The sequence below is a fragment of the Ovis aries genome, chromosome 18 (genome assembly GCF_016772045.2).
Source record: "Ovis aries strain OAR_USU_Benz2616 breed Rambouillet chromosome 18, ARS-UI_Ramb_v3.0, whole genome shotgun sequence".
Classification (NCBI taxonomy): Eukaryota; Metazoa; Chordata; class Mammalia; order Artiodactyla; family Bovidae; genus Ovis; species Ovis aries.
Window position 1 is genome coordinate 20162693 of NC_056071.1, and position 12154 is coordinate 20174846.

Genomic DNA, 12154 nt, shown 5'->3' on the forward strand with positions numbered 1-12154 from the left:
TCTGGGGGAAAAGGGATGTATGTGCAAAATGGGATTTGGGGGGAGATATGTAAACACCAGGTCTGGTCTGGCAAAAGCGGACTGGGATGGGAATGGGATGCAGGCTGCCTTGGATTTAGGTTCAGGATGAGACAAGTGGTGGGGCGACAGGAATTGACAAAATCGAGAACTTGGCAAAATGGAAATGTGTCCTGTTTTTAGGGAAAGATCAGGGAGATCAGAGATATTTAGAAAAATCATGAAATCCTTTCCAAGCCACCTCTTTGGCCCTCCTGTTTGGAACACATCCTGTGGAGATTTGCCTGGCTGAGTGGCTCAGCGCCCCTGGATCCTAGGAAAATAGATGCTCATGGGTACCTCCGCACAACCTCCCCGGTGCTCTGCTCAGTGGCAGCAGTCTCCGGTCAGAGAAAACTGGTGTGTTGGCTGCTGAAAGTGGAGAATCCACCTGCCTATTCCATTGCCAAATCTCTCCCTAGCTCTTGGACTCACTACCCGCCCTGGGGGGTATCTGGGAGCAAATATAACACATTTTTTTTCACATTTAATCTTTTGCCTCCCTGGGATGGCTGGTGTGGAAAGGTGAATCTCAGTGCCTACGGTTGGAGGGTGGCCACAGCATCAAGGAGGAAAGGGATGATGGCTGGAGTGAGTGAGAAAGGCTGCCCCTGGCCATGCACCTCTGGAAGGCTACAATGGGGCCTTCAGGTCTGTGTCAGGCTTACTTGGGGGTGACTCTGGGAGGTCCTGGGTGGCAGCCCCTTCCCCCGTGGAGCTACTTGCAGTGAGTAGGCCAGGCGGGTGCTGAGAGTCCTAGAAGGAGAGCCGAGGCAAGGCTTTGTGCTTTCATTTTTCAGTGGCACAGAAATGTAACCAGCATCGTAGTTCGGGCCAGGGACATCTCCAAGGGGTCGGGCACAATCGGTTGTACGTTCCCAGGCTTGCAGAGAGAGGAGGGACCCAGCAGCCTGGTACTGAGTGCCAGGGCCTGGCCCAAGTGTCGTACGGCTCCGGAGCCTCTGGGTGCCAGGCACGCACCAATGGGTGGGACACCGACCCACGCGCACCAGTACATTTACTTCCTCCCTCCCTTCTCACTCAGTCTCGGCAGGCGCGTGGGCTGGGTCGACTGTGAGGGGCAGGGCGTGGGAGAAGGAAAGGGAAGTTAAAGGTGAAATAGCGCCTCGTCTCGGCTATCGGCTTCCCAAGCGCGTATCTCTGGCCGTTCTAGGGAGACCTTCACCACGCCCCAAGAGCGCGTCCCCAAAACCTGTCACCATAGCTCCCTAACTCTGCTGGTCCGCGGTGGCTGCCAGGCTCCTAGGGACTTGGGAGAAGGCAAAGGAGTTGGGGGGAAAGGCCAGACGGTGCGCACCCAGGCGCGCAGCCCCAGCGCTTTTGAGAGCAGAGGGGGCGCTCCCTGCGCTCGCGGAGGGGAAGCTGTGAACGCCGAGGCCATTGTAAGGCTGGGTGGTACGGAGCGCGGGAAGGGGGCTGGGATTTGAATGAGAGGCGGTGATTGGTCAACCCCTGGACTGACGTCACTTCCCCGCGGGGCGATTAGCCTGAGAGAGGAGGGCTGGCAGTCCAGAGCGCTGGGGGCGGCCGGGGCGCCCGGGGCTGCCGACGAGCGCCGCGCGGGTGCCCTCGGTGCGCCCCGGGGCGCTGTCGGAGCGGGCAGCCGGCGTCGGTGCCCGGACGGACAGCGCGGGGAGCCGGGCGGGAACGCTCTAGGAGGGCGAAGGAGGGAGGGGTGGAGGAGACTGGGCGGGGGCTGCCGGCCTCGGCTGTTGGGAGTCAGTGTGTCTGTGTGTCTGTCGGTCCTCTTCTGCTCTCCGCGTGCGCCCGCGGCTCCGAGAGCGGCGCCCGCTCCGGTTTCCGCGCCCGGTGGGCAGCGGCACGTGGGGCCAGCGGCGCGGCAGCGGCGGTGGCGAAGGGAGGCCCGTTTCTCTCTTTGGTTATCTAGCTGTATGAGTGCCACAGAGCCGTCATAAAGCTAGATAACCGAAAGTAGAAATGACTCTCACAACTTCTGCGGACGAGCGCCCGTCCTGCCGGCCGCCCCGGCCCCCACCAGCCCGAGGAACCCGAAGAAGCCCAGTGCCGGCCCAGCGGACTCCAGCCCGGCGGAGCGGCCGCGCCCGGACCAGGTACCTGACCTCGGCTGTCCCCCGAGACACTTTCCGAACCCTGGAGGAACTCGCCTGCTTTCCCCACTCCTCCTCCTCTTTCCCCGCCCCCACCCATCCCCCAGCGCCGAAGTTGGAACCCCAAAGTGGAGCGGGCTGGGGGAAGGGAGTTGGGGTTGCAGAGGGGTCGCTGGCGGGGAAGGCGCCAGCCTTCGCCTTCACCCCATAAATCAGGCTGGAACAATCCTCTCCCGGAGCTGCGGACGGGGATTTTGGGATGCAAATGTGGACCGAGAGAGACAGTGGCCGGTAGGGGGTGGGAGTGGGGGGAAGTGAAAGGGTGGGCAGGGGGGCTGCCCTGCCGCTAACAATGCGCCCTTTATCGAATTATTCGACGAGTCAGTCCCTGAGCGTCATTAGCATACGGCTTGGGGGTTGCCGGAGCCTCGCCCCTCGGTGAGGTCAAGTTCTTGATAATTTGATCACTTTTCACGGGCTCTGGCAGCTGCCTTTGTGTGCAGTTGGGGGGTCTGTGTGCAGCGTGAAGCGGAGCAGAACCGGCGAGGAGTGCGCTCAATGGCTAGGGGCTGGGGCGGGGGGCCTCCCTCCCCGACGGGCCGGCTCTGCCCTGCATACAAACCGAGCGCTGGCCAGCCAGCGGGCGGGAAGGACGGAGCTCAACCCCGCCAACCTCTGCACTAGCCCTGGCTCGGCCATTCCTGCCCGCGCCTCCCCAACTTCCCGGAGTGGTTAGGGTGCAGGCAGGCTCCCGGCGCCTTCCCACTAGTCTCCCGCACCCCCCCACCCCCCGCAACCCCTTTGCAACATAAGATGTATTACAATGTCTAGCAAATAAAAAAGCAATTGGGGGAAATCTGCATTCCGTTCCCATGGCAACCCAATGCAGCACACCCGGCCACTCAGGCTCCCAGCCCCTCTTAGCTGGGTGTGGGGGTGTGGGGACGCACCCCTGCTCACTGCATGGGTATCAGGCTCCCACACAGCACACAGCGCTGGGGTCCCTCCTGCGGTCCTCATCTGCCTCCAGGTCACTTTCCTCCCTGGCAACTGACTTGTCCTGGAAGCCCTGGAACCTCCCGAGCTCCCAGGGATGAGTGGCTGTAGACCCAGCCCTGCACCATGCCATGCTTCAGAGAAGAAAGCAGCCAATGTGGGTTCAGATCTCCTGATGGTTTGGGGGGGTTTCTAGGAATGTACCTGTGTGAGTGCTATGACAGGCAGGCGGAATGAACTTGAGCCACTGTTTAGACATGGCCCTCCATCCTATTACCCTTTTATACAGGGGGAAACAAATCAGGAGGCCTGGAGTGATTCCTGCAGGGTCTCCCAGCTCAGAATTGCAGAGCTGGGCCCAGGTCTTGTTCCCACCTCTGCCCACTTCACTCCCCAGACCATCTCCCTCAGGTGTTTATATGGCTTATCATTCCCATCATCTTACCCAGAACCTGCCCAGTCCTCTTTTAATTACAGAAATCTTTTTCCATTTTTTATCCCTGTAAGCCTTTTTGTTTTGTCTTTGCTTAACAACAAAAAAAAAAATTTTTAATGGGTTATATGTGTAAAAGGCAAAAATTCAAACAGTACAGAAAGGAAGTCCGTCGGCCTTCTGGAGAGGAACTGTGAGGCTAAGATTAATGGTGGATGGAGACTTTCCACTACATCACCTTTTGAATTATGAACCACTTGAATGTGTTAGTTATTGAACACAAAATTAAAGAAGAAAACAAAAGATTAGGCAGGGAAGTTCAAGTTATCCTCCCTCTGTCCCCCTTCTCCTCCCTAGAGATAATCACCAGGTAGAAGGTTTTCACGGATCCTGTGTGATACCCGCCTCCCATTTTTAAAGGCCAGTCTCCCCTTTTTCCCTGGGAAGAGGCAGGGAGGGGATGGCTATCTTGTTTCAGGATCCTGGAGGCCACAGGCAGCATCCCTGGGGTCGGCCCTCCCCTCTCAGCACACCTGGGAGTCTGTGCAATGATTGTGACCCCATTTCGGAAGAAACCAGAACAGCCCTTCCTGCCTCCATTCCCAGCCAGCTGGCCCTGGGTCCCGGGTTTCCATCTTCCCTTCCCACCATCCCTATCCTTTGCTATTTTGCAAGAACTAGTCTTTCTAGTAGCCTGATGGCTTTGCACCTTCACAGCTGTGTCTACACAATTCAAATGAATTTTTTGTTTGTTTGTTTTTAAACACTAGGGTCTCAAACCCTCTGGTCAGTCCTGAAATCTAGGTCAGGGGAGGAGGAGTCTGAGCAGGAGAGAATACGGTTTTCTTTCCGCTTATTACGAAAATTCGTTGATGCAAACCCCTGGGTCAGGGAAAGGATCATGGCGGGGCTTTGGCAGACAGAGAGCGCCTCCATCCTAATCTCCTGGACCCCAGCCTACACCCACTAAGAAGTGCCCCTCCTAAAGAGGCCAACCTGCCGGATTTGGGCTTCAGGGTATGAATGTCCGGCCCTAACAGAGCCATACTGACATCCCCTCTGGACACTGAAAGCCTGAGGCACAGAGTCAAAATCGATGCCTCACCCCATCAAACCTTATCTGGCTTGCCCGGGCCTGGAGGAGCCGGCTGGGCCTTGGCCCTTCTTGGCTCTTCTCCCCATGCCCCAGGGAGGCCTTCCCCCAAGCCTCCTCTGGCCACTAGGCTCCCCATGTTTGGGCTTCATTTTTGCCCCACATGTCTGCTACCCACTCAAAAAGGCTTTAGGGAGCCTGAGAACGCAATTAAAGATGGAGCTTGGAAGCTGGGAGTGGTTGGTGTCTCAAAGATGCTCTTTACCTAACCTCTTCGATTTGACATCTGTAACAGCGAGCTCGGTAAGGCCCGGTTTCTCGCCAAAGGTCGCACGGCAAGCCACTAGTAGGGCAAGGATCAGGGTAGCCGCCGTGGTGAGTGAGACGTAAAGGGTTTCCTGCTCAGTAGTCCACGAACTCCCAACCGAGAGTGCCTGCTGGGGCCTCTGCCCAGCGAATGAAAAGCTGGCATCGCTGGGCGCCGCCGAAAATCAGGCTGCGGCACGGCTAGAGGCCTGATCTAGGGTGGTCAGGGAGCTCTCCACGGTCGCGGGCTGACCTCCCGGGAAATGGGACCTGAGCGCGGAGGGAGCGAGGCCAGAAGGCCTCTCAGGGCCCAGCCGCGACGCTGAAAAGCATGAAGGGTCGGAATTAGGCGCTCATTTAGCGAGCGTTACTAATCCGAAGTTACAGCGCTAATTCCCTGATCCGGCCGCTCCCACACGCAGCGCTGGGATTAGAGGCGCGGCCGCCGTCCCGCCCCGCCCTCACACCCCCAAACGCGCGGGCCCCGCGCCCTCGGGTCTGTGGGCTCAGGGCTAATCCGCCGCGCTCGCCCAGCCCGAACGTGCCGTGCGCAGGGCGGATCCGGCCAGCTGGGGTGTGCAGTCCTGTACGCCTAGGTCGGGGAGAGGCAGGGAGTGGTCTGCTCCGAGCCCCGGGGCAGCCCCAGCGGGATTTATGCGTCCTCCAGGTCCCAGGCGACGCGGCGCGGTCAAGAAAACCGCCCAGATTTCTCCAACCCGGTTATGCGCACCCAGCGCAGCGGCCCCTTAGAGGCCACGGCGCCATTTTAATAGCCTTCAGTTCCCCCTTGGCATTTGTCTTTCTCGCGTGTGTGTGTGTGTGTGTGTGTGTGTGTGTGTGTGTGTCGGGGTGTCTCGGTCCCCCATCCCGCCTAGACTTTAGCCCCCCTCCATCAGCCTGGATGGAGTGACCAATCAGCTCTGGCCTAGGGTGGGATGCGCGTCACCATGGCGACAGTCAGGGCGCCCTGGCAGTGCCGCCCATCACAGAGGGTGAGTCTTCAATCCGCCTGGACAGGAAGGTGGTGACAGGTGGGGGTTGGAGGAAGGCTGTGGCACCTCATCCTTACTCCTATCCCAGTTCAGCTTGGGTCAGGCAGGGGGAGAATGGATGATGTGGGCAGTGCCTTGGTGGAGACCTGAGCTTGCTGGGAATTGCTCTTTCAGGAGTTTTCCCATTCTTCCAGGTGGTGTTCCCTTCTGTCTCTCATCTTGGTCAACCTCTTACCCTCTTCTGTGTCTCTCTTCCTCAGAGAGTGGTGTTCTGGGGCTCTCAGAGATCCCCCCCTCCAAATTGCCTTGCTCTCCGGTGCTGTGATTTGGGGCAAGTCACATCCTCTTAGATTTAATGTCATCCATAAGGTGGGCTGGTGTGCAGGCTCATGATGGATCATAGTGCACAGTAGGAGCTCTATCAATGTTAGACCTCCTTCTTTAGCAGGGAGGGCAAGGTGACTGGGGACAGAACTCAGGGATGTCTTCTCTGTCTGGGGTAGCCAAGTTTGGGTGTCTCATGGCTTCCTAGAGCCAGCTTTTCATCTCTCTTCTAGACAGCTGGGAACTGGAGAGGAGGGGAGGGTTTTTCAAAATAGAGTCGGGGGTGGGGGGCTGTGCCTGGAACAAAACCTTGGTCAGTGGCTCTGAGAATGGGCCGCTGCAGTTCCTATAGTGCTGGCTCCTTCCTTCCAGGCCGGTTCGGCTTAAGCACCACTTTAAGTGGTCCGGGCATTCACTGGCCAGCCCCTCACCGCAATTGAGCCGCAGGGGTTTGAAAAGAGGGCCAGGGCCTCAATGACAGGACCTTGGGCCAGGCTAATTGGTTTTGGTTCAAGGGGATACTGGATTTGTGAAAAGCTCCAAACTGCCTTTCCCACGCCAGAGCCAGGCCACGGCTTTAAGGAGACGGGCTTGAGGAGCTTGGAGCCAGGCGAAAAGGCTGGGAGCCAGGTGTCTCCAGCTGATGATCCTGCTCTAATGGCCAAGATATCCCTCTGGTTGGAGGTCAGGGAGTTGTTATAAGGCATTTCATGGGTGCAGGCAGGTTCTACTAACCCTCTCTCACACACATGGCTATGCCAAAAAAAGCGCCCCTTTATCTGCGCCTTTGGCACACCTTATTTGAGGAGCAGCCTTGGTTTTTTCCACTGCAATCATCCAGTAAGAGAAACCAGCAATCGCTGAGTTTTCATTCTTGACCCCAGAGCTGGACCAAATTTAGTCTGTAGACTGTGGGAGAATCCTGGTCTCTTCTTGAGGCAGGCAGTGGAGTTGGTCTTAAGGTAACCCACTTCTGTCTCTTGAAATGTCCTTACACCACCCTGAGTATGAACAAGCAAGACAGAGATGGGAAACAGGGAACCTTGAGGTACTTTTTTTTTTTTCCCTATTATTTTTAAATGAAGGGTCAACTATTTCTTTACATTAAAAATTAAGCATTAATTGTATTATGATAAGTCTATCATTATTGTAGATAATAACGTAAATGCTTTGGAGGCTTATGTCTTGAGGTGTACCAGATATCTGTGTGCGTGGACCAAATGACTGAACATCTGTGTGTACAGTATACCCATTCGTGTATATATGTGATCTGTAAACTGAATCATACACTTATATGACAATCAGTTATGTTAAGGATGGCAGCAGGGTTAAGGAAGAGCCGTAAAAAGATCACTCCCATTTCAAACACTGCATTGATTGAGACCAGTTTTTCATGGTTCATTGTGTACTGGAGGGAATATTCCCAAGTAGTCACCAGTGAAGGAAACCCTCTCTACCTTTCTTATTATTTTCCACATTTTGCACCATGTTTGCCCACTTGAAACGAAGGATAAGTAGGAAGAAGATACTTTGAAGAGATGTAGAACTCTGTGTATCCCATTTTCCATTTTTATTTCAATTTTTAATTGCCCAGAGCCTAATTTCTTTGGGCCTCTGCTGATTTGCATATTTGAGATTCATGTGTAAATATGCATGTGCGATGTGTGCATGCCTGGGCTTCCTTATCACAAAGTGTGCTCTCTTGGTGTTTAAATACACAGTCCACATCGATACATGATTATGGGCTCGCATATTTGCCTCTTCTCTAGAATTGGGTTAATTTTCCCTTCGCTAATCCTCAAACCCATTAAGTTCCTCATCCCACTCCCACCCCTGCCCCCACAAAAAAAATTGCAAACCCTATCACAGATCACTGGTCTCACCCCACTTCTCCAGCAGGCAGCTCTCCAGGCAGGGTGCTGGAGTGAAGGTTCCTATTAGGCAGACTTCATTAATGTTACCAAATATACCCCAGCACATTTACTCGTCTACTATGAAGTATTATCATAAATAATTAAAATTAAACTGCACTTGTCAAAATAAATGAACAAAGTACAGTTAGTGATGTCTTTGCCTTGATTTGCTGATTCACTAATTTGAAGAAAAGGAGGAAAAGAAAGGGAGAGAGGGGAGGAGAGAAAGGACAGACCTCCGTAAGAAGGGGAGAGGAACTGTGGAGAGAAAGCAGAGGGAGAGACCGAGAGAGGAGACCCCCCTCAGTCCTCTGCCTTTGGGTTTCCAGTCGTTAGGGCACTCAGGGAGGCTGGAATGCAGTCTCTAACGTCCGCTCCTAATGAATATTGAGGTGTGGATGTCGAAGGAGGGATTTCTTTGTTTACTGAGGAATGGCCATGGGAATGGGGGAGAGGATTGCCTTTGGGGATTAAGGAGGGGGCTTTGTTTTTATGAAGGGCCTTACTTCTTTTCTGAAGTTTTCTGCAGCTAATTGATTCAATTCAGACCTTCAACCTCCCTACCCAGCCAGCCCAGGCCCTGTGTCTGGGAGATGTGCCCGGCTCCACTTCCCCATCTGCTCCGACCCCTTTCTCTACTGTGACCCTTGAAAAGGGTGTGAACATTCACATCCAGGAGATCACAGGCTATGGAGAAATCGGTCATCAGCTGAGACCTTTGTGTGCATATGTTTGAGATATACTGCCACATACGTCTACACCTACATATATATTATTAGAAGTGAAATTTACACATTGAAACAGCTATAGGTGTACAGTGCATTTACATCCATGTAACCAACGCTCAAGACAGCATTTCCCTCATTCTAGAAACTTCCCTCCTGCCTCTTCCCAGTCAATCCCTGCCCAACCCTCTTCTGCTATCACCTACCAGGGATCTGTTTGACCCATCTAGTGTCATATGCATAGAGTGTGTGCCAGGACTTCTTAGATTTCATGTCTGTGGACGCGTCAAGTTAAACACGCTCCCCTTGAGTGAGTCCAGAAGCCCGACCTGTAATTAGATTTGTTTGGGTGGGGCAGCTGGATTGGGGTGGTCTTCCTTCACGACAGCCCTGATCTCACCTAAGGTCTGTTAACGATGGGGGACAGGTGAAGCTCACACTTGCCTTTGCAACTTGCTTCCCATCAGTAGCAGCCAGGAGCTGATGGAGAGCTATTAATGGAAGGTGCCGGCTTTGTGCTAATTAGAACTTCCTTTCGGTTTCCATCTGCACAAGCACTGGAGCCCCTCACTGGTCAGCCTCACCTCCCCCCGCCCCGCAACCAGCATGCAACCTAGTTTGTGTCCCCCCATGAATTAGGAGGTACTGTGAGTGGAGCTGCTCTCCTCTGTCTCTGGCCAAACCCGGGTTCTTTGTGTGTTGCAGGGATGTGCGGAGTGCCATTTCTCCAACCTTCTCTGTCTTGTTAGGGTGGGGATGGACTGCAAACTGGACCGGGGTGGGGGGCTGGGTATCACGGCCATTGTCCCAAGTTAGGCTGGTCTCCCACTCTTCCACTTGAGTTTATTTTGAAAGGAACCTTTCTCCTCTGTCCCCTGGAGAGTGTGTGACTTCAGATTCTTGTTCCCTCCATTTCCCCTGTTCCCTAGTGTCTCTCCAGTCTGGCTGTACCCACCCCATCGCAACCTTCAGCTGCCATCTTTGCTGTGTCAGGCAGCTGAGGGTGGGGCTGTCTCCCTGGTCCTCTTCTGAAAAAGCCCAAACTTCCCCCTCACCATTTTGCTTTATCTTTCTTTCACCTCTGGTTCAATGGACATAATTTTTTAATTATTAGAAGTTGTTTCTTGTAGAGGTTTCATAAAAAAGAACGAGAGAAAGAAAAAAAAACATTAACGTCACATTAACGTCATTTAAAGAAAAAAGCACCTCTCAGCTTGAAGGCTGGGGGAGTTATAGCTAGCTTCCTGTCTGATTATCAATTGGGATTGAAATCTCTTGCAGATAAACAGAGACAGGGGAATTTCCTCATAACTCTCGTCTTTATAGCTCCTGAATCCCCCCAGGTCTCCACTGGGGTTATGTGTAAAAATATCATGCCCTCCTGCCCCTTCATCTCATTTTCTCCTGTTTGAATTATCTTGATTATAATACAGGTCACCCAATTCTTTGACTGTGTAGACTGGGATTTTAAAACTCAGGAGCGGATTAATGGCCAGTCTGAGGCTTTGCTAGGTTCCCTCAAGGTTCTGGACCCAGTCTAAAGAGGGTGGAAATGCCTCTGGGACGGGGTTGGGGGGGTGGCTGGGGGGCAGAAGAGTTGCAGAATTTCCCCATCACAGGTCATGGGGAGAGCAGGATGACATGTTCTCCTCTGTGACCCTTTCTGCCCCTCCGAGTGACAATCCTGAGTTGAGGCACTAGGGTGGAGGGCTCAGGACTATCCTGGAATGGGTTAATAATGCAGCAGTCCAGATTTCAGAAGGGCAGCAGCTGTGGGTGGGGTGGGGCTGCCCATGCCTGTGAGGCAGGATTTGAGGACATGCTTTAGCCATTACAGCTCAAGTGTATCCTTGACAAGTCACACCATCTTTGTGGGCTTCTGTTTCCCCATCTGTGAAATGGGAATAATATTCCCCACACATCCAGGGGTCCTGTAAGAATTAAGTAAAATATACAAATAAAGCGCCTGGCATATGTAGGTGCTAAGTCAATGATAGCTATCTTCAGGGTCAAACCGGGGTGCACATGAATACTTGGATCTGAAATTCAAACCTCCACCTGCTGGAGACAGTGAAAGCACCAGTGGATGTCCAGAACCCCCTGGGAGAACTGACCAGTGCCTGCCATTAGCCCCCAGGCCCCTGAATTAAGAGGGGAAACAAGACTCCAAGGTGCACCCAGTTTTCTGGGGGATGGGGGGGGGGCACGGCGCTAGACCGGGTATAAAGGCCCAAGCTTGGCAGGCTGGGGAGGACACACCAATGTCTACAGACTTGAAGGGAGCAGTATAGGGATTGACTTTCTCACCAAGAGGGCATAACCAATTGGTCCTTGTCAGTTCGGGGGTTGGGGATTCCTAACAGTAGGCGCCTGGCATCCCAGCTCTGGCAGATTCTGAATCTCAGGATTCATGAACATCTGTGAGGGGAGCCAGGAGTGTTTTGGGGCGCTGTAGCCTCTGCATTAACCCAGGTGCCCCACTCACGATTCTCCATTTCTGGAGCTCCAGCTCTTAGAGACCCTCCTAGGGGTTCAAGGCACTCTCGTTGGTGGGTGGATGCCTGGCCCACTGGCCGTATGGAGCTCTGGGCCGGGCCGGAATCCCCCTTGGCCAGTACACCAGTGTCCCCTCCCCTCCGCCCTGTCTTCCCTCCTGAGTCCTGGGCAGACAAGTGAGAGACTCGCGGAGAGCGCCCAGAGGCCTCCCTGGGCTGTGGTCTTGACCTGGAGGACGCATACGCCTCTACCTGACCTTCGAGTGGACGCGGGCGCCCTTCTGGGCCAGCATGGGTTGAGAAGGGGAGGCGGGGGCTCCTGATTCTCCGCTCTGTTTTGCAGCTACTGCCCTGCTAGCGCTTGCCTCCTGGCGCCGTTCCGCCTGCGCTCGGCGCCCTCTTCGCCGGCACGAAGTAGCAGTGGGCACGGGCTCTGTCGTAGGAGGGCGCGCCGGAGGCAAGGTGAGTGGCCAAGAGCCAGGGAATGGAAGGAGGAACTGTCCTCCTGCACCCCACCTCTGCCCTGAGTTGTCTCCAAGAGCCGGCCGGCCGGCAGCCTGGGGGTTGGGCGATTCCCAGCTCGGGACGGTGGAGCGGCTGTGTTTTAACCTGGGGTCACCAGAAAGGCGTCCCCTCCTCCCTAAGCCCAGATCCAATGGCGCGCGCGCACGCGCGCGCACACACACACACACACACACACACACACACACACGCCCAACGCCCTGTGAGA

General features: G+C 54.5%; 1 long non-coding RNA gene across 2 annotated transcripts in view; it reads left to right on the forward strand.

The window, feature by feature from the left end:
- Window positions 1–2030: 2030 nt before the first annotated feature.
- Window positions 2031–12154, forward strand: part of LOC114109005 (uncharacterized) — a 30815-nt gene continuing 20691 nt past the window's right edge. Inside the window, exon 1 of one of the 2 annotated variants that reach the window (XR_006056802.2) lies at window positions 2031–2150. This is a non-coding gene — a long non-coding RNA (uncharacterized LOC114109005). Of the gene's footprint in view, window positions 2151–2467; window positions 11887–12154 lie in introns of those variants that run through there. The other variant, XR_006056803.2, reaches the window with a different exon arrangement.